General features: G+C 37.1%; 1 pseudogene; it reads left to right on the top strand.

Moving 5' to 3' along the window:
• The first annotated feature begins 239 nt into the window (after nt 1–239).
• Nucleotides 240–20,528, top strand: LOC100687248 (annotated as a pseudogene).
• The last annotated feature ends 1,398 nt before the right edge of the window (nt 20,529–21,926 follow it).

The following is a 21,926-nucleotide window of genomic DNA, read 5'->3' as shown; positions in this document are numbered from 1 at the left end:
ATGTCAAACTATACTTCAATTAAAAATTTTAAACCTTTAAAGAAACATTTTTTTTTAAATGAGCAGGGTACCACTGTGGGCAATTGGGGCTTAATCCTGTTGAGGACCTCTGGAAGAATTCAGCTCAGGGTTATTCTAACCAAAGGGTGAGGAAGCTGGGTTATTTCTCTGCTAATCCCCATCCATCATCCGTTGAGAACTGCTCCTGCGGGCATTCACTGCCACTTCTGGCCTGATCCATGGATCAGGAGTGCTCCAAGGGCAGAGCACTCCCCTATAGCCAGAGAAAGCCCTCAAGAAGAAAGAAGCTTTCCATTCAAGCCATTGACCTACAGGGACGATTTAAATGCCCAGAGGACCTGGCAGAGCATGGATGGCATCTGCTACAGTGCAGAATTGGACGAGTCTTTGTGAAAACATGTCCCTTAAAGAGAATGATGGTATGATGGCATAATGTGGCCGGTAAAATTTCCAAATTTCTAAAGAGCAAAATGGTTTCTACCTCTGCTATTTTACATCTGAAGGGGCATGAATACAGAAGGATGAATCTCTTGATCCAGAGTGGCTTCTTATTTATAATATTTGATAATACTTCTATTTATGTTTATTACACAAATCAAATTACTTTGCATGTTTAAGAAAAGATACATATTATTTTAACAGTACATCTTCAAAAACAGAACTATGTTACCATGAGCTTCACTGTTACGATGAATTCCTTTTTGGAAGGAGAGAGACTGGCCCTATGCATTCCTTCGGGTCTTTACTCATGAACATTTCATGAATTGCAAAATGTACACTTAAGAATGTCCTTGGCTTCCACTTTCAGGCTCAGTATCATTAAAAAGTAAATATTTTTAGGAAAAACGAATGGTGTATAACATAAAGCTTTTGACACAAGCTTCATACTTTAACTTGTGCATTTCCACTTTTGTAGACTATAAAATAGCTAGTGATTCTTTATCTTTGATGACATTATAATACTATTGAGATGTTTAAATTTCCTATTCTAAACATTTCTTTTTACTTAAATTTCCTATTCTAAAGGTTTTCATCTCAATCTGTTTCTGTGTGAGCAAAATCAGGCATATTTTTGGGCGATTTCTGTTAATAAAACAACACACTTTGATCAAACAATTCTTTCTCCTGATTTGCTTTAATGAGATTGCCACAACCCAAATACTTCTCTCAGAATGAAAGTAATCAATGAACAAAGGTGATAAAATGTGCCTGGAGTCCTTTTTTGCCAAGAGAAAATTACATTCTAAAATTATATATTTGTGTTTGAGTAGGATGGAATTAAAATAGCAATATTTTGACAATCTTTGAGACTACCTGTTTCCCCCATAGACCAGCTGAGAATGCTGGGGCTTCTGTTAGACATAGTATGGATTCCAACAGTGGTTCATTGCCAATGTGTGTTACTGTATAATATTAAATTATAATATGGTATATGCACATAGCAGCATATAATATGTGCTGTATAATTTACAGTTAATATGTATAATTAATTTGTGATATAAAATATAGTTCATACATATAACATAAACACATACAATAGCTAGATTTGTTTTACAAAGGATTTGAAGTAGTTAATATTCTTGCAAGAGGAACTGATTTTCTTGACATATAGATTTCAGTGCATTTGAAAATAAAGTTTCCATCTTTAACATTTGATGTGTTAAATGTTTCTCATAGTGAATTAAAATTCTAGCCAATCAGTCTCATTGTCATGGATACTTGTCTGATTGATGTGCTTGACTTTCTTTCTAGTTTTCCAGAGAATTTCCTCATATGGAGTTAGGCCTCAGGACAGTTTTTATCACTTGTTGTTTATCGATTACTTACATATATTGGCAGTAAATGGAAATAAAAGTAAAATGGTTAAATTTTTATTATTATTTTTCAAATTTATTATTGAGTTATAGTTGATATCCCATGTTTCAGGTGTACAACATGTGATTCAACGAATTCATACATTTGTATTATGTTTTTTATACTGTGTCCTACCTTAGGGTTGAAAAGATACTCCGAATGATGTTAGGATCTCACTAGGATTACAAAAATGGTAACCTTAGAGACAAAGTGACATTGCTCAAAGGGAAAATCAGCATAGATAAGTGAAACAAAGGATAGCCTGCCTAGCCAGTGTGAGGCCTTGAAGAAATAGCAAAGCTTTCCCTGGCTAAACAGCAAGGTAATGAGAATGTCTTCAACAAAGTAAGAGTAATTATTATGCTTATGTTGTCCAGCTGTCTGCCTTCTACCTTCTTTTTACTTTTTCTTTTTCTTAAAGATTTCATTTATGACTCATGAGAGACAGAGAGAGAGAGAGGCAGAGACATAGGCAGAAAGGGGAGCAAGCTCCCCGTGGGGAGCCCAATGTGGGACTCCATCTCGGGACTCCGGGTCATGCCCTGAACCAAAAGCAGACACTCAACCACTGAGCCATCCAGGTGCCTTGATGTTGTCAATTCTTAATGGTATTTGAGTAGTAGACTGAATATCCTGTGAAGGTCTAGAAGTGAGATTTGAAGATACAGTTTCTTCTTAAAAAATTAATAGCATACCTTATCATTTCTTTGTTTATTTGGAGAGAGCTGAGGGGAGGGGCAGAAGGAGAGAGAGAGAGAGATAGAGAGAGAGAGAGAATCTTAAGCAGGCTCCATGCCCAGCATAGACCTTGACATGGGGCTCAATTCCACAGTCCTGAGATCATGACCTAAGTAGAAATCAAGAATCCGATGCTTAACCAACTGAGCCACCCAGGCGCCCCAATTAATACCACATTTTCATTTAAAAAATAAAAGATCATTAAATTGTTCTTGCCTCTTTCTCTCTGTTGGATAAATCAAGCATCTTAAATTATTTACCTGCTATCCTCAATAATATAATTTGCACAGATTTAAGAAGGAAAACAAGAGTCTGGAGTGAAGGAAAAGTAAAATCTCCTAAGATATTATGGTGAGGATAAAACAGGACAATTAAGGGAGGAAACAATGCTGAAGTTACTAGGGAATTACAGAAAAGTTTTATCTTGTAGGTGCTGATGAAAAAGAAAGAAAGAAAGAAAGAAAGAAAGAAAGAAAGAAAGAAAGAAAGAAAGAAAGAAAGAAAGAAAGAAAATTATATAATGAAGTTCAGACCAGCAGGCGGAAATCTCTGAATGTCATGCTAAAATACTGAAAATCAATTATTTATTCATTCATTCAGGTAATGCTGGTGGGCTCTTATATGTGACAGAATCTGTGTTTAGTAGTAGATATGACGGTCTGAACAATGAAAACAAATAATGAGAGTTAGAAATTGTGTTTGAGAAAAAAATGTTCAGCAGATGGGAGACTAAAAAAATAGAGACCTGAGGTTCCTAAGGGGTTCAGTTGGTTAAGTGAACTTGATTTCGGCTCAAATCATGATCTCAGGGTTGTGAGATGGAGCCCTGCCTTGGGCTTTGAGTCAGTGGAGACTATGCTGGAGATTCTCTCTCTCTTTCTCCTTTTGCCCCTGTTCTCTCTCTCTCTCTCTCAAATAAATAAATCTTTTTAAAAAATTAGGCATATTGAAATTCAAGTGTTTTCAAGAAACTAAATTACGTAATTTTGAGCTTAATCCAGGAGCAGTAAAAGTCAGAAGTGATTCTCAATAATATGAGAAGAAATACTGAAGACTGAGGAGAGCCAGGTGAGAGATGGGCCTCCTGCAATCTAGGTAAAATACAAAGAAACTCAAGAGTGTGACTATGAAAAGGAAAGATCATATTTGGGGAGGGAGGAATGTCATTTGGAGTTTTCAAAAACCTCTTTCAGTGTACCTACTTAATAATACTTTTTATTTTTCCTTTTTTACAGAAAAATGTTTTCTTTATCATATTTGTCTACATTTAACTTTATGCTTATTTTTAAACACAGGGCAATATAGCATGGTGAAACTCATAATGTCATAAATTTTTTCTTTAAGATAAAATGCACATATTAAAGTAGAATTTGAGCACAGGGATGCCTGGTGTCTCGGTCAGTTAAGTGTCTGCCTTCTGCTCAAGTCATGATTTCAGGGTCCTAGGATCAAGCTCCATGTTGGGCTCCCTGCTCAGTGGGGAGTCTGCTTCTCCCTCTCCCTCTGCCCCTCTCCTCTGCTCATCTGTCCTCCCTCTCTTTTTCAAATAAATAAATAAAATCTTAAAAAAAAAAAGAATGCAAGTATAGTGCTCATGTACAGTGTTTCCTATATTTCTCTAACTGGATGAAATTGACTATAGGCAAGTATACTGAAAATATACTCATGAATTTTGTTTAAAGGTAAATTGTTTAATTAAGATTAATTATATGCAAAAGAAATGACATACTTAAAATACTATCCCCCAGTAGGTATAACATTTTGCTCGACAAAAACCAGAGAAAATAATAATTCTCAAATTAACAGGTCATTAATCTTGACCTTATGAAAGAACAAAGTAATTTGTTTCAAAAATAATTGAACCTAATATGTGAAACCTAATAAAGTTGTGATATTAGTAATGTAATTGTTCTCATTTTAAATTTGGGTCAAGTTTATAATGTAATGAGAGAGCAAACAAGGAGAATATTAACTTCATGAAAACAAACAGCAAGAAGTTTCCCTTTCCTCGACAGACAGTAAAGTACAGCATAAATAGGCAAAGTTTAAAACCCTAGAATCAGCTCTTACTATCCTCAGGACAAGTCACTGAACTGCTCTATAACTGCTCTGTCTCATTTTGGGACAGAGATGGTTCAATGAAGAACATATGATGCTATATTTAATTCACTTAAGCCAATGTGTAGAACATGATAGATACTAATTAAATGTTATTAATTGTTTTTGTTGTTATTATTAATTCATCAGGTAAACAGAAATGATCTAGGGGCACTTGACTGGCTCAGTCGGTGGAGCATAAGACTCATGATCTCCCAGTTGTGAATTTGAGCCCCATGTTGGGTGTAGAGATTACTTAAAAATAAAAACATATTTTTTTAAGGATTTATTTACTTAGAAAAAGAGAGACAGTGTGGGGGGGGGGGTCAGGAGCAGAGGGAGAGGGAGAGAGAAACTCAAACAGACTCCTCACTGAGCATAGAGTTCCGCACAGGGCTGGGTCTCAGGAACCATGAAATTATGACACCTCTACTTAACCTCTCTCAGCCTCAGTTTCACAGGTTCCTTTTTCCACAGGCTTCAGTGGTTGAGGTGACTCAGAATATTTCAATAGTAGGTGCAGATTTTTATCTTATGTTAAATGAAGAAATGTAACATGTCTCTCAGGGATGCTAATGCTCCAGAAAACAGTTATCACTAAATTTCTAAACAGAAAGTTCAAGTGCCAAACTTTCCTGAGTTTTTTCCTGCCCATCAACCTCTGTACAGCTGACTTTAAGTAGGTATCTGCTTAGATGGTGTGACATCAGTGGTGCCAAAATGTCTTTGTACAAATCTATTTTTTCACCAGGCTTCAATAGACTTTAAAAGGTCCATCTTTCCTTTGGATCTAAAGCAATGATGGCTTCAGAGGAAAGCAAGTTGGTTAGCTGATCTGAGTAATGCAATGAACAAACATATAATCTAGAAAGAGCCTTAGGAATTGTGATCAAAGGCTGGTACAAGTTAATAGAGTCAAACTTGTCATGTGAGAAGCACACAGCTAGCAGCAATTCCAGGATCCTGATGAGTGCTCTCTCTCTTTATTCCCACTTGCCTGAACATCTGTTAAGATCCAAATATTGTTTTTATGCACCAGAATAAATGGTCATCAAGAATACTCTTCAAGCTCAGAAATCTCCTCCCTAGAGGAAAGTGAGTGCCATATGACTGATAAACGTTAAGAATCCATAAAATGGGGCACCTGGGTGGCTCAGTCAGTTGGGCATCTGCCTTCAGCTCAGGTCTTGGTCCTACGGTCCTGGGATTGAGCCCCACATCAGGCTCTTTTCTCAGTGGGGAGTCTGCTTCTCCCTCCGCCACTCTCCCCTGCTTGTGATCTTTCTCTCAAATAAATAAATAAAATCGTTAAAAAAAAGAATCCATAAAATGATGGATCCCTTTAAGCTAAGGTATTAAGGAAAGGCAATCTATAGGAGCTAGCACTGTAATTGAGGCTTGGAGAATGGCTAGCACATTTATATGTAAACTTAGAGGTGGTTGTAAATCCAGGGAAAGTGGATGACAAGAATAAATTCTCAGAATATGGAATTTTCCAAATTGACTGAGACACTGCACCTTTGGGAAATTTGGGGACTTGAGGCTGCAAAGGTATATTCATGTCAGTGATTGTTTGCAGCACTCACTGAGTACTGGGGAGTCATGAGAAATTTTTATGTGGAAGTATAACATAAAATAGTTCTTTGGAAAATTACTATGGCAGTCTAAGATTAGAGAAAATATTTTAGGTTTATGAAATCAATTTGGTAGATATTTGCAGTAATCTAGCCGTTAAGTCACAAAGTCATGAACTAAAGTGGTAAGAATGGATATGGACAAATAAGGGCAGAGGCAAAAGAAAAATCAAAGTATGTTTTGTAGGACTTGTATGCCAAGCCAGCCTACAAACACTACTACTACTCCAATTACAAAGATTCTCAAAATGGTTAGTCAAACCAAGTTTGTTTTGCTTTCACATAGGTTAAATAGTTCAAATGACTTTGACTGGACTGAGGATATAAATATGAATGCAAAAAGTTCTCAGGATTTCCATAGTTTCTCCAGCTTAGAGATCAATGCAACCCATACTGAGTGAGATCAGGTGTAGCCTGTGGAAAAGTTTGTGTATGTGTATGTTCTGCTCTTTAAGTTAATCATACAGAGCTGGGGCCAGGTAAACATTCGCATACAAAATCTTATGTATCTGTGATTACCACAGAGACTAGGAAATGAGACCGTCTACTCAACATGAGAAGAGATGAGTCTTGGTAATTAAAGTGCTCAGGGAAAGATCTGAAGAGTCCTTTGGAAACTACCATGTTAGGAAAACATAAAATTGATGAAAATATGGCAAAGCAGGGGTGGAAAAGACAGTGAGAGTGCACAAAATTTTAGGAATAACCCATATTTGTGCTTTCCTTACCATTTTGCAGGAATTCGCATAATAGTAGGGGTAAGGTTAATCTACGATAGATAAACTTCTGTAACATCGAGAAACATCAAATAAGTAAGAGATTCAAGGGCACATTTGAAATAACTGACCATGAGCTCTATGCTAATTACCAAGATGCTGTCAGACATTTTTATGACATCACCTTACATTTCCAAAGATAATGGCAAGAGACAAATAAAGGAAAACCTTGATTCTGGGATTAGATAGCATATTTTAAAAAATGAAAGTAGGGTCCTCTGGGTGGCTCAGTCAGTTTAGTGTCTGACTTCAGCTCATCTCATGATCCCATGGTCCTGGAATCAAGCCCCACATCAGGTTCCCTTCTCAGAGGGTAGTCTGCCCTTCCCTCTCCCTCTCCCTCTACCCTTCCCTCTTCCTCCACCCCTCCACCCACTTGTACATGCTCTCTCTCCTCTGTCTCAAATAAATAGATAAAATCTTTTTCAAAAATGATAGTAGAGAAGTAAGTAAATGATGCAGAGAGACCAGTTTAGGTTATAAACTTATGATGAATGACTGCTGAAGAATAATGGTCTGAATTTATCTATGATGTTCTATCCGTGTTCCATTTGCCTTCTTTTGAGTCTGGGGGAATAGATTTGGAGATGACTAAGCAAATATTTAAGGAAATAGCAGTTCAAGCTTAGGTAGGAAGATATGGATAAATTTGAACCCAGTTAGGGGTAGAGTGGGTAGGATGGGCAGAAAGATCACAGAAAACTAAGGAACTGAACCAGGTAAGAAAGGTAGAATCAAAGATTGTTTGATGGGAGGGTCCATACCTAACACAGAAGGTGTAGAGAACTGGAGCAAAGAAGATATTGCATAAATAGTAGACTGAATTCAAATGCTATTAGTGAGCAGGAGGGAAATTTTTAAAAGGCATAAACATGGCATAAACTTTTAGTTCTGTTTCACTCCATCATCCTTTGCCACTGTAACAGAACATACTGTAATGGAGGTGTCCACTGGCTCACTCCTCAACTTTGGGTGTACTTCACATCAAATGTCACCACCACAGTAGTCCTTAACATCTTCTGAAATCTTCTCATAACTTTCAAGAATTTTGTTTTACAAAGTCCATTAAGAATTCATGAAAAAGGGGTGGCATAGTCCATAAATGTCCAACTGTTTATTTTGGCTCAGGTCATGATCTCAGGGTCATGACAATAGAAATATTCATCTCAAAAAATTCGTATATGGCTTCTATGAGATAAAGTAACAACAGTGGCTGGTAGGATTGTTTTATGAACACTACCTGAGTTTCACTTTAATGTGTCCTCGTCTGGAATTCTGGCTCACTTGTTCTACTTCCAGTCTATTGCTTTACGTTTCTTTTCCTTTATAACATTAGGGGGAAAATTTCACAAGAGAGTAGTATAAATCTATTTTAAAACTTTCAGTGAAGTAGTATCTTTTATCATTTTTTTGCATGTAATCCAGGGATGTAAACTGACTTAATGAATTTCACTTTTAATCATCAAATGACAGCTCTACAATTGAACTATTCTTTTTGTGAAGAGCAACAACTCCCTCAGAATTGGCATGATTATTTTTAGACAAAACATAATGAACCTCAGTGTCCTGTTGTATATAAGGCAGCAAAGTCTGCTACTTATGAGAAGGAACACGTGAGGGATCATGAACTGTGCATTGTTGAATTAAGAATATTTGTGACAACCGTGAAAGAAGCTTCTGGGCCAGTAGTTATTGAAATGAACAGAATAATTAAATAATTACACTTGATATGCTTTTCCTTTATATAAGCTTTTTTGTATTGGTCTAATTATCATTTGTAAGGCTGTACATTTCAAGACATGCTTAACAAATATGTGCTCTTCTGACATATTTGCATAGAAAATTTCAGAAGGAATTTAGGGAAGTAAAGGCAAGTCAGGGTGTAAAATGCAAAGTGAGGGTGGATTACTGTAAATGTTGCTGGTTACATAAGAGATTTGCAGGTCTTATTATTTTGAAAAATATTTGTGAAACATGATTATGATAGCTCTGCTCAGAGTTTTCCCTTACAGTTGAATTAATGTTGCCATTATGCTCTGAAAAAAATTGAGCAGTCAAGGAAAGGCTAATTTCATTTTTATTGATATTACTATTGGAAGACTTGTACATGCTTTTAAACACTAAGTACAATTGTTTTTTGAACAGCTGTTAACTAATATGAAATAACATAAGAAAAGTAGACTATAAATTTTCACACATATATGAAAATCTCCCTATTTGTTCTGGCCAAAGATGTGTATTAACGTGTGTGTGTGTGTGTGTGTGTGTGTGTGCATGCAGCAGTCTTTAAAAAAAAGTTGCATTCATTTTCAATTGTTCTTAAGTATAAAGCAATTATTCACCAAGGATCTATAATTAAGAAACCCTTGATAAGCACAGTAGTTCTGAACAAGGCTGACCTTCAACCAGTTATGTTCTGCTTGTTAAAATATTGCAATAGTTGCTTTTATTATAGTGTAACCCTTGCCATTCTAACCACCACAGGCCCTCCCTCAGAACCCTCTGGATCTCCCAGTAATCTGGTAACAACTAAGGAGTTAATACATAGTGTATTAGGGGGCCTCAGAATCTTGCTCAGGTGTCCTTTCAGATTGGTAAAGACTCTAATCTATGCTTTTTAATTATATTTAATATTAGTACTGGATAGAAAGATGGATATGATATGGCTTCTGCCTCCCAGGAATTTATATCTGGTGGTAGAAATAGATAGTCATAAATCATCTCAGTACAAGGTATACTCTGATATATCGAAAATTTAAACAAAGTGCTGGGGAGCATGGTGGAAAGAGATTAATCACAACAGTGAGGATGTGAGAAGTCTTCTTAGGAGATATAGGGATTTACTTGAATCTTGAAGGATGAACTGGGATTTATCAGCCAATATGGATGCAGGAGGGCATTTCAGCAGATGAAACAACCTTAATTTAAACACAGAGGAGGCAATTTCTATAAATAGTGAATAAAGAGGTATGTTTGGAAGGTGTGTGTGATTTGAATGCAGAATGACATATGGGCAGAATTTGTAGGGTGGAGTTTTTGTTTTACTTCTTATTGAAGTGGGAGCCATTGAAGATTCAGGAGGAGTCAAGAGGCATGAGTCAATAAATTTAGAAATCTGGAGGTACTATATTAAACAAATGGTGAGGGAGAGATAGAGCACCTAAATCTGGGAGATCGTCTAGAAGCTTTTGGTAATAATTTAGATCATGTAACAATAATCTTTTCTGTAAATGTTCAGAGAGTAAAGGTTTTATGCTTGCAGGTCATCTGGTCTCTGTTGTAACTACTGGAATCCACTGTTACAGCATGAAAGCAGCCTTAGACAATATCTAAATGAATGTGAGTGACTGTGTTCCAATAAAACTTTACTTACGAAAACAGATGGCAAGCCAGTTTTGGCACACAGGCCTGTTCATTCCTTTTCTAGATCATCAGTTATTAGCGTTAAGTACCTTATTTTGAGTTTCTCACAAAGCAAACTCTGAAACAGGGATTTGAATGCACATAATTTATTTGGAAACACCTGTTATCTTAGGAAACACCTGAAGTGGGAAAGTAGGAGCCCAAAGAGTGAAAGCCAATAATAGGTAGAATTAGAAACAGATTACTACCAAAATCTGGAGTACCTCACTGGGGACCTTATTAGAGACAATGTGGAATACCCCTCAGAATTGCACAATATGCAATGAAGAAGCTGGATATGTATTCATCATATCCCATTATTTGAGGGACACCCTTGAGATATTATCCCCTAAATATTTCTGACATAAACAGGCTACATATGCTCCCATGACAAAGAATGCCTTCAGGCAGAGAGATGCAGGAAAACATTAGTGGATATGAGAACCATTGTGGAGAGTAGGTGAGCTAGGAACAGTATGTGCTTCAATGGGCATCACGGCATATAGGTGAATAGGAAACATTTTTAAGAGAAGGTGAAGTTGAAATGTGTCCCTTTACTGACCTCCAATCAAGACCCACAAGTCTGTGGGAGGAACATTTATTTTAAAGCCAACATGAAGGCAGCCCTGGTGGCGCAGCAGTTTAGCGCCACCTGCAGCCCAGGGTGTGATCCTGGAGACTGGGGATGGAGTCCCACATCCGGCTCCTTGCATGGAGCCTGCTTCTCCCTCTGCCTGTGTCTCTGCCTCTCTCTCTCTCTCTATGTCTATCATGAATAAATAAATAAAATCTTTTAAAAATAATTTAAAAAAAGCCAACATGATGTGGACTAAAAGTAGAATGGCCACTTGAAATCAAAGTTAATGGTAAATGGATATAGGTCCATGAGGAACAGGAAGATAGTTTTAAGAGAAATAAACAGTAAAAGAGTCTGTCACAGGTTGGGTTCCAAAGGAAGCAGTTTTGAAGATGCAAGATGTTTATTAGGAACTGCTGATGCCATCGTGTGTGTGTGTGTGTGTGTGTGTGTGTGTGTGTGTGTGTGTTGGTGGGGGCGGAGAGAGTATAAAACAGAAATGGAGAAAGGTAGGTACATGTTGAGCTGGGATGCAGTCCCAATGGAGGCCTCTGTCAGCCTCATGGGGCATGCAACAACTGAGCTCACCCTCCAGAATTGCCACCAGTCAGGGCAAATGGGCCAGGTCTTTATAGCCCTGTGTTGGTCAGTCATTGGAAGTTGGTTTGCTTTGGAAAGAAGCATGATCTTGGATGAAGCCGTTTTCTTCAGCTGAGGAAAACCTGACAGAAGGCTAGTAGCCAAAAGGACCCTACAGGACCCCAACAACTGAGGGAGTAATTCCTGGTTGGCGCTTGATAATTTCCACCACAGCTACATTTGATGATGATTGGATAGAGAGAGACTAGGGAGAAAAAATAGGCAAATATGGTAATGGCACTGAGAGACCCTAGAGCAGGTGATGCCAGTAATTTAAAGAGAGGGGAAAATTCAGCGGATAAAATCCCAGTTAAATTTTGAGGTCAAAATTACCTTTTTTTGCCAACAGATTATCAGGAAATGAAAATATATTAAACAAGTTGTCCTACACGTGAAAATATGAAAGCTAGTTTCACAAATACCACATCATCTCAGTGAGAGAAAAAGAAGCAAAACAAAGCAAGCAAGCAAACACACTATGTGTGAAGTTCATTTTTCTTAAGACCGTGGCAGAAATAATATTAATGATATCACACTTTAAGACATGATGAAAGTTAAGATTCTTTTTTGAATAACAATAAAATGACCTCTCTGGTGTGGATATAAATTATAATTAGAAAAGCCAATTTTACTGTCTATTATTGCAGAATTTCTACAGAACAAGTTGTAGAAATGTAGTAGTATGGCCTGTTATTTACTTGAAGTAGTGAAATATGCAAGTAGATTTCCATTTTTGTCAGGAAGAAGTTTGTTTTGCACAAGACAAATTTAAGTGAATATGATTGGGCCTAAGTGGTTAACTTGTGCTTTAGTAACAGCATCCTTAAATTTATTTTGATTGCAATGACATAATATGATTCACAAACGTAATTTAAAGATGGTTATAAAAGATGCATGTTCATAAGATAGAGAGATCTCACTTCTAATGCGGTATTATGAAAATTAACTTGCACAATTAGAGGTTGTATAATGTGGTATAACCTGCACATCGTTTTTCTGATAATTTTCTCCAGTTGCTCTTTAATAATCTACATAGAACTCATACTTCTGAGGTGTGTGTCTCAGGCATGACAGGTCTGAATTTCTTATGAGGATGTTACCCTTATCAGCTTGATGCTCACCAGCTTATGAATATCAGGACAATAATATACGTTTAAAAGGAAAACTTCCATAACAATAAACAGGTAAGTGCTTAAACTTACAGGGCCACCTTCAGGACCACTTTTCTGTGCTACCAGTTCCCTACTTCCAGAACCTACTATGTACAGTATAGCTGTTTTGAGCCCATTTTTTGACACAGATTCCTTTGGCAGTCTAAAAAATATATACCCAGAATACTACTTGTATATAAATAAAAATATATGTATAGCAAAGGAAAGCAATAATTTGGAAATAGTGCTGTCAAAATAAAAATGAAATGCATTTGTGATGTAGGATATGTGCTCCTTAGCATAGTGAACAACACAATATAGGGAGTGGTCCCATAATTTTTATAATTCCAAGATGTATATCACAACCATTACATGATTTCCAAATACCTGGGAGTTTTACTGGTGACCTAGTCATAGGTACTTCTTCCTCATTAGGTTGTCCACATTCATACTTGAAGGAAACGATACATTTCAGTGAGATGTTAGTGAAAACATAAATGTTATTTTTTCCTCTGATTCTTCAACACTTTTCAATCCTCTGAATCCTATACTTGGGCATCTTGGGGGGACAGACTCCATGGATGCTAGGTTGGAAACCCATGATAGGTCCTGCTCTATTGCCCTCTGCCAGGGCCACATTTATGGTGAATTGAGTATTGACAAGTCAGTCCAGTGGTCCCTCTGCACCATCTACTTCAATGAAATCCTCTTCTGAGGGCATTCCTTTGATGTAAATGATGCCAGATGGTGAAGGAATGTACATTCCTGAACAAGAGGTTTAAACTTTAATTCATAGACATTTTTCAGCCTTTGATACTCTTCTGATAGTACACCGGTGTGATGCAAGCAGGGATTTATCCTTGTAACTCTGTTAGTGGTGAACAAAATGGCTTGCAACAGAGGCCAGTGTTGAGCAAAGCATAAAGAGGAAATAGGAGTTGAGTTGATCTATCATCGGCTCTATCCTGATCTTAAGAATGAAGAATGAATTAGTAGGCAGGGTGATGAATTATTAGGACCTGATGAATGTGGAATTGTAATAAAGTGGCAAAGCTCTCACTGATAGTATTTCCTGGCCAAGTAAATAGGAAAGTTGTTACAATACAAAAGCAGAGAAATGAGAAGTTAAAATATGTCTGGGGAAGCAAGGTTATTTGTATCATTTAATGGCTGAGGAAATGTCCAATGGGCATTTGTTAATCTTGAACTGAAGTTCTGGGGGAGACTGATCTAAGATCTAGTTTGGGAGTCATATGGAACAAGATGCTGTATGGATGGGTGCTGGGTGATTCAATGGTTGAGCATCTGTCTTTGGCTCAAGTCGTGATCCTGGGGTCCTGGGATTGAGTCCTACATCAGGCTCCCTGCAGGAAGCCTGCTTCTCCCTCTGCTTATGTCTCTGCCACTCTATGTCTCTCATTAAGAAAAAAATAAAGATCTTTTAAAAAAAGATGCTATATGGATTTGTGAGTATGGTAAGATATCTGAGGAACGAGGTACAGGACAAGAGAAGAGCAGAGGGGTAAAACAAAACTTTGGGGGATGCTACATGAAGGGGGAGTGGAGAATTTGTGAAAGAAGACCCTCAGACACAGAAGACAAAGTAATAGAACAGTATTGCATAAGGTAAGCAGTTATAAGGTGAACAGATTCTGGGGCCAAAGGTACAGCATGGCGACTATAGTTAACCACACTGTACTATATATGTGAAAGTTACTAGAGAGTAAATCTCAAAGATTCTTACCACAAAAATAAATAATGGTAACTATGGGAGGTGACTGATGTGTTAACTGACCTTGCTGTGGTGATCATTTTGCAACACACACATATATCAAATCATCACATTGTACCCTCTAATATATACAATGTTATATATCAATTTTATCCCAATAAAGCTGGGAAAAAAGAGAAAGAATTTGCCAAACTGTCTTCTGAAGTGACCATAACACTCTGCTGTCCCACCACCTATGCATGAGAGCTTCCCTTGCTCCACATGCTTGCCAGTATTTTGGTGTTGTTAGTGTTCTGAATTTGGGCCATTCTAATAGGTGTGTAATGATATCTCACTGATGTTTTCTAGTTTTTAAAAGATTTTATTTATTTATTCACAGAGAGAGGCAAAAAACATAGGCAGAAAAAGAAGCAGACTCCCTCTGGGGAGCCTGATGCAGGACTCAACCCCAGGACTCCAGGATCATAACCAAAACCAAAGGCAGATTTTCAACCACTGAGCCACCCAGGAGTCCCTCTCACTGATGTTTTAATATTCATTTCCCGGATGGCATTTGATGTGGGGCATCTTTTCATATGTTTATTTGCCATCAAAATATTTTCTCTAGTCAGGTGTCTATTATGGTCTTTGGTTCATTTTTTTTTTTAATTTTTTATTATTCATGATAGTCACACAGAGAGAGAGAGAGAGAGGCAGAGACATAGGCAGAGGGAGAAGCAGGCTCCATGCACCGGGAGCCTGACGTGGGATTGGATCCCGGGTTTCCAGGATCGCGCCCTGGGCCAGAGGCAGGCGCCAAACCGCTGCGCCACCCAGGGATCCCGGTTTATTTTTTAATGTAGTTGTTTGTTTTGTTATTGTTGAGTTTTAAGAGTTATTTTTATACAATAGTTCTTTATCTGATGTGATTTTGCAAATATTTTCTCCCAGCCTTTGGCTTGTCTTCTCATTCTCTTGACAATGTCTTCCACAAGCCAGAGTTTCTCATCTTAATGAAATCCAGTTTATCAATGATTTCTTTCATGGATCAGGCCTTTGATGTTATGTCAAAAAAGTCACTGCTGTACCCAAGATCATCTAGGCTTTCTTCTGTGTTATTTTCTAAGAGATTTATAGTTTTGGATTTTATATTTTGGTCTGTGATTCATTTTGAGTTCAGTTTTGTAAAGAGTGTTAAGTTCTGTGTCTAGATTATTTTTTCCCATATGGATGTCCAGTTGTTCCCACACCATTTTTTGAAAAAATTACTTTTGCTGCTTTGTATTTCTTTTGCTCCTTTGTCAGATATCAGTTGATACTCATGTGAGTCTATTTCTGATCTTTACATTCTGTCCTATCCACTTATTTGTCTTTTCTTTCACCAAAACCACACTGTCTTAATTACTATAGCTTGATAGTAAGACTTGAAGTTGGGTAGTGTTGGTCTTTCAGATTTGTTCTTCTCCTTCAATAGTGTGTTGGCTATTCTGTATCTTTCACTTTTTTTTCTTTTTTTAAGTAAGCACTAGGCCCAACTGGAACTTGAACTCATGACTCTGAGATCAAGAGTTGTGTGCTCTACCCACTGAGCCATCCATGCATGCATCCCTCTTTTGCTCTTCTGTATAAACTTTAGAATAAGTTAATAACTACAAAAAAAACTTGATTGGGTTTGATTGGGATTGTACTGAATCTGTACATTATTTGGAAAGATTTTGCTGTTAAAAATTTAGTATGTTGACCTTGACTGATAGACCAAAATATTTCCAAACATTAAACAACAAGAATATTTTCATATAGCATTTACTTACAGTACCAAGTCTTTAAATGTTCCAGCACACTACATGGACACAGTTCAAGCTGTCCACAAGCTGCTTTAACTCTGTTTATGTTAGAGAATTAAATCCTGAGAACTCATAATTAAGGTGATTTCCAGTTATATTTAGTAAGTTTAATCTCTATCCTGAACATTCTTTTTTTTTTTTATTTTAAGGATTTTATTTATTCATGAGAAACACAGACAGAGAGAGCCAGAAACATAGGCAGAGGGAGAAGCAGGATCCATGCAGTGAGCCTGATGCGAGACTTAATTCCAGGACCTCAAGATCACGACCCGAGCTAAAGACAGAGAGGCTCAACCACTGAGCCACCCAGGTGCCCCTACACTGAACATTCATAATATAGTAGTCTGAAATTCAGTCCTATTACTCATGACCTTTAATAGTAACAAATAGTCAGTTAAGTTTGTAGCTCCAGAAGATAAGTAACAATGATCAATTTTAACATAATTAACAAATACCTTATATTTTTGTTCAATAGGAGCTGTAAAAGTGTTTTTTTACTTGCTTGAAAAGTGATTGTATTCATTTAGTTCTCAAAAGTGTGAATTATAGCTAAAACACATTTCTAAAAATTTGCAATTCAGAAGTTAGAACACTGGAAAGAGATCTATTATGACATTGGCACAAGAAAGCCTCATCCAAACAATTGCAAACAAGTTTTTATTCAGCTTTGGTAAAGACTTGACATCAGAAAACTTCTGTTTAATGTCTAAATAAAATGTTTAATGTGAGCACAATAAAGTTGTTCTTATGTTAGGCCTACATTAAAGCAAGATAGAAATAGTTTTTATAGTCAACATTCTGCCACTCTCTGAAATGATACACTTTCCAGAAAGATATTTATTACCAGCTGCCATCTTTAAAGTGACAAATTCAATTCAAAATTTGATTTCTAATATTATGTGTAATGAGAAGCACCACTTGCCCTGTGCATTTTTAAAAAGTGATGCCAAACACAAGTATTACCATTTATTTTTGTATTTTCATTTAACTTTGGGAAGAATATTTATGTTATCTACCACATTGTAATGGCAAAATGGCATGTCTCATACTTTGCAATTTCCTATTTAACTATTATTGCGAAAAGAACATATTCAGAAGCCAAACAATTTGGTTTTCAATGCTTTCTTAAAATATCCCTTTGAAAACGTTTCAAGGTAAAGTGAAGGTTATATTTCAATTGATTTTTAGCATTATTCTTGTTCTTAAGACAATATCCCATAATCATAACAGTTGACCTGAAAAAAACATCTATTTTTACAGATTTTATTTATTAATTTATTTGAGAGAGAAAGGAGAGAGAGCGTGAGAGGGAGGAGAAGCAGACGGGGAGGGAGAAGCAGAAGGAAAGGAACAAGCAGACTCTGTGTCAAGAGCAGAGGTGAGGCTGGGCTTCATCCCAGGACTCTGAGATCATGACTAGAGCCAAAATGAAGAGTTGGCTGTTAACTGACTAAGCCCCAAAACACTCCCTTTTCTTTCTTTTAATTGAGAGATCTTTGAGATTTCTCTTCCTTCTTGAATATAAGCCAAACTACTTCTTATATCCTGAGTAAGCCATCCTTTAATTTTTGTCATTTAAATGATGTGCAGCTATTTCAGGGCTTCCAACAATATTTTAATAACTAAGAATCACCTTACATAAAATCTAGTTTCGATTTATTTTATGTATCCTAAGAATATGTAATATTTTTTCAAAAATGATTTTTTAAAAATCAAAGTTCATCATCAAAATATGATTGCTTTTTATATTCCCATGTTACATGGAAAACAGACTCTGAATCTACCTATCACTTATTGTCTCTGAGACCTGAGCCAGGTTATTCAACTCTGATCCTCAATTTCCTCATCCATGGAATGATAATATAAATACTCCTTACATAATGAACTGTTAGGCCATCAATGGGTGATGGTGCTGTGAAGCCCCTAGCATAGAACATGCAGAAGGCACTCAATAAATGTTAGGTCTCCCCATCATTTTATGCAATTGGATAAACATGACTTCAACTCCCAATTATGTTATTCTCTGGTTGTGTCACATTGAGTTATTGACTTAACCTCACTGAATGTCAGGTTTCTTATTTGGAAAAGACAGATAATATTTAACCTTTCAGGATGGTTATAGGCAGTAAATGAGAATAAATGAAATGTGCTAATCTAGTAGGGGCTCAATTAATGTTTATCACTCTTATTTAATATGGTAATTTTCATCTCTACCTTATCCCTGACCCTCACATTTTGTAAAACAGAGTTTTCAACATAGGAAAAGTAATGTAGGGGGCATATTTTGCATGTTAGCACTGTGTTAATAGAAATTTACCTATTTTTAAAAAAGATTTAAAAAAATATTTATTTGAGAGATAGAGAGCATGCACAAGCAGGAGGAGGGGCAGAGGGAGAGGAGAAGAAGATTCTGTGCAGAGCAGGGAGCCTGACACAGGATCCTGGGATCATGACTTGAGCTGAAGGCAGACACTTAATGGAATGAGCCAGCCAGACACCCCTGACATTTACCTTTTAATCTTCAAATAAAACATGCCCCAGAGAAAATCTGTTATACAGCTGGCCTAGAAGATGCAAGGCACAAATGTAAAATGGTAATCAGTTTCATTTTTCTATATCATCTAATAACTGCTGAACAACCCAGCACTCCTTTTTAAAAAGTACTAACACTGGGGTACCTGGATGCTTCAGCCACTTAAGTGTCTGACTTAGGCTCAGGTCATGATCTCAATGTCTTGGGATGGAGTCCTGCCATTGGCCTCCATGCTCAGTGGGGAGTCTGCTTATCCCTCTCCCTTCCCTCTCCCCATCCCCTAACTCTAGCTGTTTTTCTGTCTCTCAATATTTATTTGAGATTTATTAATCTTTTTTTTAAAGTAAATACTAACAACGTATATATGTATATGTATATATGCCTGTATGTATGTATATATTTATGTATGTATATGTATATATATTATTTTCTAATCCCTAAGAACATTTGATAAAGGTACAATTATTTCTACTATTATTTCTACTATTTCTATTATTTCTACTATTCTACAAAGGAAGAAACTGAGGCACAAAAGAGTTTAAGTAAGTTGTAAGTAAGTAAGTAAGTAAGTTGTTGACATTCACATAACTTGTCAGTGGCAAAGCAGAGATTTGAATTATGGCAATTTGTTTCTAGAATCTTTGCTTAGTATTTCTGTGCCATACTATCTCTCTTTAATGTTGAAAGAAACATAGTGAGGCTCTTTTCCGGTTATTGCAGCAGAGCACGCTGAGCAGCAAAGTTTCCCCTGACACCCTGTAGGAGGCTGTGTGGGAAGTCCTGCACAGGAACCAGTGCAAGTGCTGGAAGCTTTTGGAGATGGTGGAGCAGCAGATTGACTTGAAGAACTCTGACCCTCAGAAAGACAGATGCTTCTCCTTGGGCACAATCAGGCTTACATCCAGTCCTCACCTCAAGTTCTCCATATGTATTGTGGGGAACTAGCAACACTATGATGAGTCCAAGGCTGTGGATATTCCCCACATGGACATTGAAGCGCTGCAGACACTCAACAAGAATTGAAAAAAATAATACAAGAGCTATGATGCCTTTTTGGCTTCAGAATCTCTGATCAAGGGGCACCTGGGTGCCTCAGTGGTTGAGCATCTGCCTTTGGCTGAGTGCTCCATTGGACTCCCTGCAGGGAGCCTGCTTCTCCCTCTGCCTATGTCTCTGCTTTCTCCCTGTGTCTCTCATGAATAAATAAATGAAATTTAAAAAGGGGAAAAAAAAAAAAGAATCACTAATCAAGGAGATCCTACGAATCCTAGGACCCAGACCTACATAAAGCTGGGAATTTCCCTTCCTTGCTGACCCACAATGAGAACATGGTGGCCAAAGTAGATGAAGTAAAGCCCATATCAAATTCCAGATGAAGAAGGTGCAGTGTCTGGCACTAGCTATTGGCCACATAAAAATGACAGATGATGAGCTTGTGTAAGCATCCACTTAACTGTCAATTTCCTCGTGTCATTGTTCAAGAAGAATTGGAAGAATGGCGGAGCTTTATACATCAAGAGCATCATGGGCAAGCCCCAGAGTCTGTACTAAGACACAACTTAATAAATCCTAGTGCTATCATTAAAAAAGGAAAACAAACAAACAAACAAACAAACAAAAGAAAGGAAGGAAGGAAGGAAGGAAGGAAGGAAGGAAAGAAAGAAGGAAAAAAGAAAGAAGAAAAGAAAGAAAGAAAGAAACTAAATTTAGGGACTATAACACGACAGAAAATGCTAAGATATTATCTAGTGTAAGCTTTTGCTTTTTCTGTCTTCTCTTTCCTCTCACTATTCTCTTACAGGAAAATGCCTAAAAAGCTATGGCCAGATAGTTATACATCTCTTTTTTGAAAACTCTCTAACATGATACATGTATATGGTGGATTTTGGACTCCATTTGGCTTCTACCTTCTACTAGTTTGTCTCACTGAGAAAGCCAGGAAGCATAATGTCAAAGTTTGGCTGAGATCGCATTTGTATTTTGCTGTCTTGTTCCCATGATCAGTGTGGTCTGTCGCATAGATGTAGAAGCATAAAAACCAATAAGGTGCCTCTGGTTTTTCAAGTGTTGGTTGCTACAAACCATTTTATTGTTGTTTTAGAGGACAGGAATGAATTGCAAAATCAGAATCAGTGCCTTGGGATACTTCAGAGAAAGAAGAGTAGATTTGCTTAGATCCCATCATGGTCCTTTGGACTCTCCTTTTTGCTTTTATTTTTCTATCTCTCCTTCCCCAGGTGGCTCTGATGTTTCATGATAGCTTCAACCACCTTCATGGTGTCATGTTCCAGTGCTAGTGAGCACTTGACTTATTCTTTCTGTTCCCATCCTTCAAATCAGGAAATGTTTTAATTGTAGGTCCAGATGATTGGCTTAGGGATAAATTCATTCATGTTAATAAATCAGTGAGTGATGACATATTCTGCACTTTCTGTTTTTACATGAGATGATCTGTCCTTTACCTACCAGGGCAGCATTGACCTCCAGATGAATACCTGGCATTTGGCAGCAGGAATCCTGTCAACAGTGAGTGGAAGAAGAAAGACATTTCAAAACTAAAATTGTATTCTATTGCAATAATAGGAGCACAATTAAATACAAGAACACTATCAAGGAAGATATACAAACTGAAGAAAAGTATGAATTTGACAACTGTATCTACCTTGTCAGGCTGAAAGAAAGACACTCTTGTAACTCCACTGTTTACCATGAAGCCCTCATTAAATTGGCACAACATTAATTTACATTCTCGATTATGTGCTAGAGACACAGTTCTTCCTAGGAGTGCAAGACAGGCTGTAGATGCTCTATTGAATATAAATTGAGATTGCTTTAGGAAGAAGGCTCTAGTGGCTGATTAATCCACTCTTGATATTTTGTTTAAAGTCTTTATATCTGAATTTTGAACAACCAGGATGCATTTTGCACTTATATGGAGAAGATAAAATT

The sequence above is a fragment of the Canis lupus genome, chromosome X, assembly GCF_011100685.1.
Source record: "Canis lupus familiaris isolate Mischka breed German Shepherd chromosome X, alternate assembly UU_Cfam_GSD_1.0, whole genome shotgun sequence".
Taxonomy (NCBI): Eukaryota; Metazoa; Chordata; class Mammalia; order Carnivora; family Canidae; genus Canis; species Canis lupus.
The sequence above is the reverse complement of the archived record's forward strand: the minus strand, read 5'-3'. Positions and strand labels throughout refer to the sequence as shown.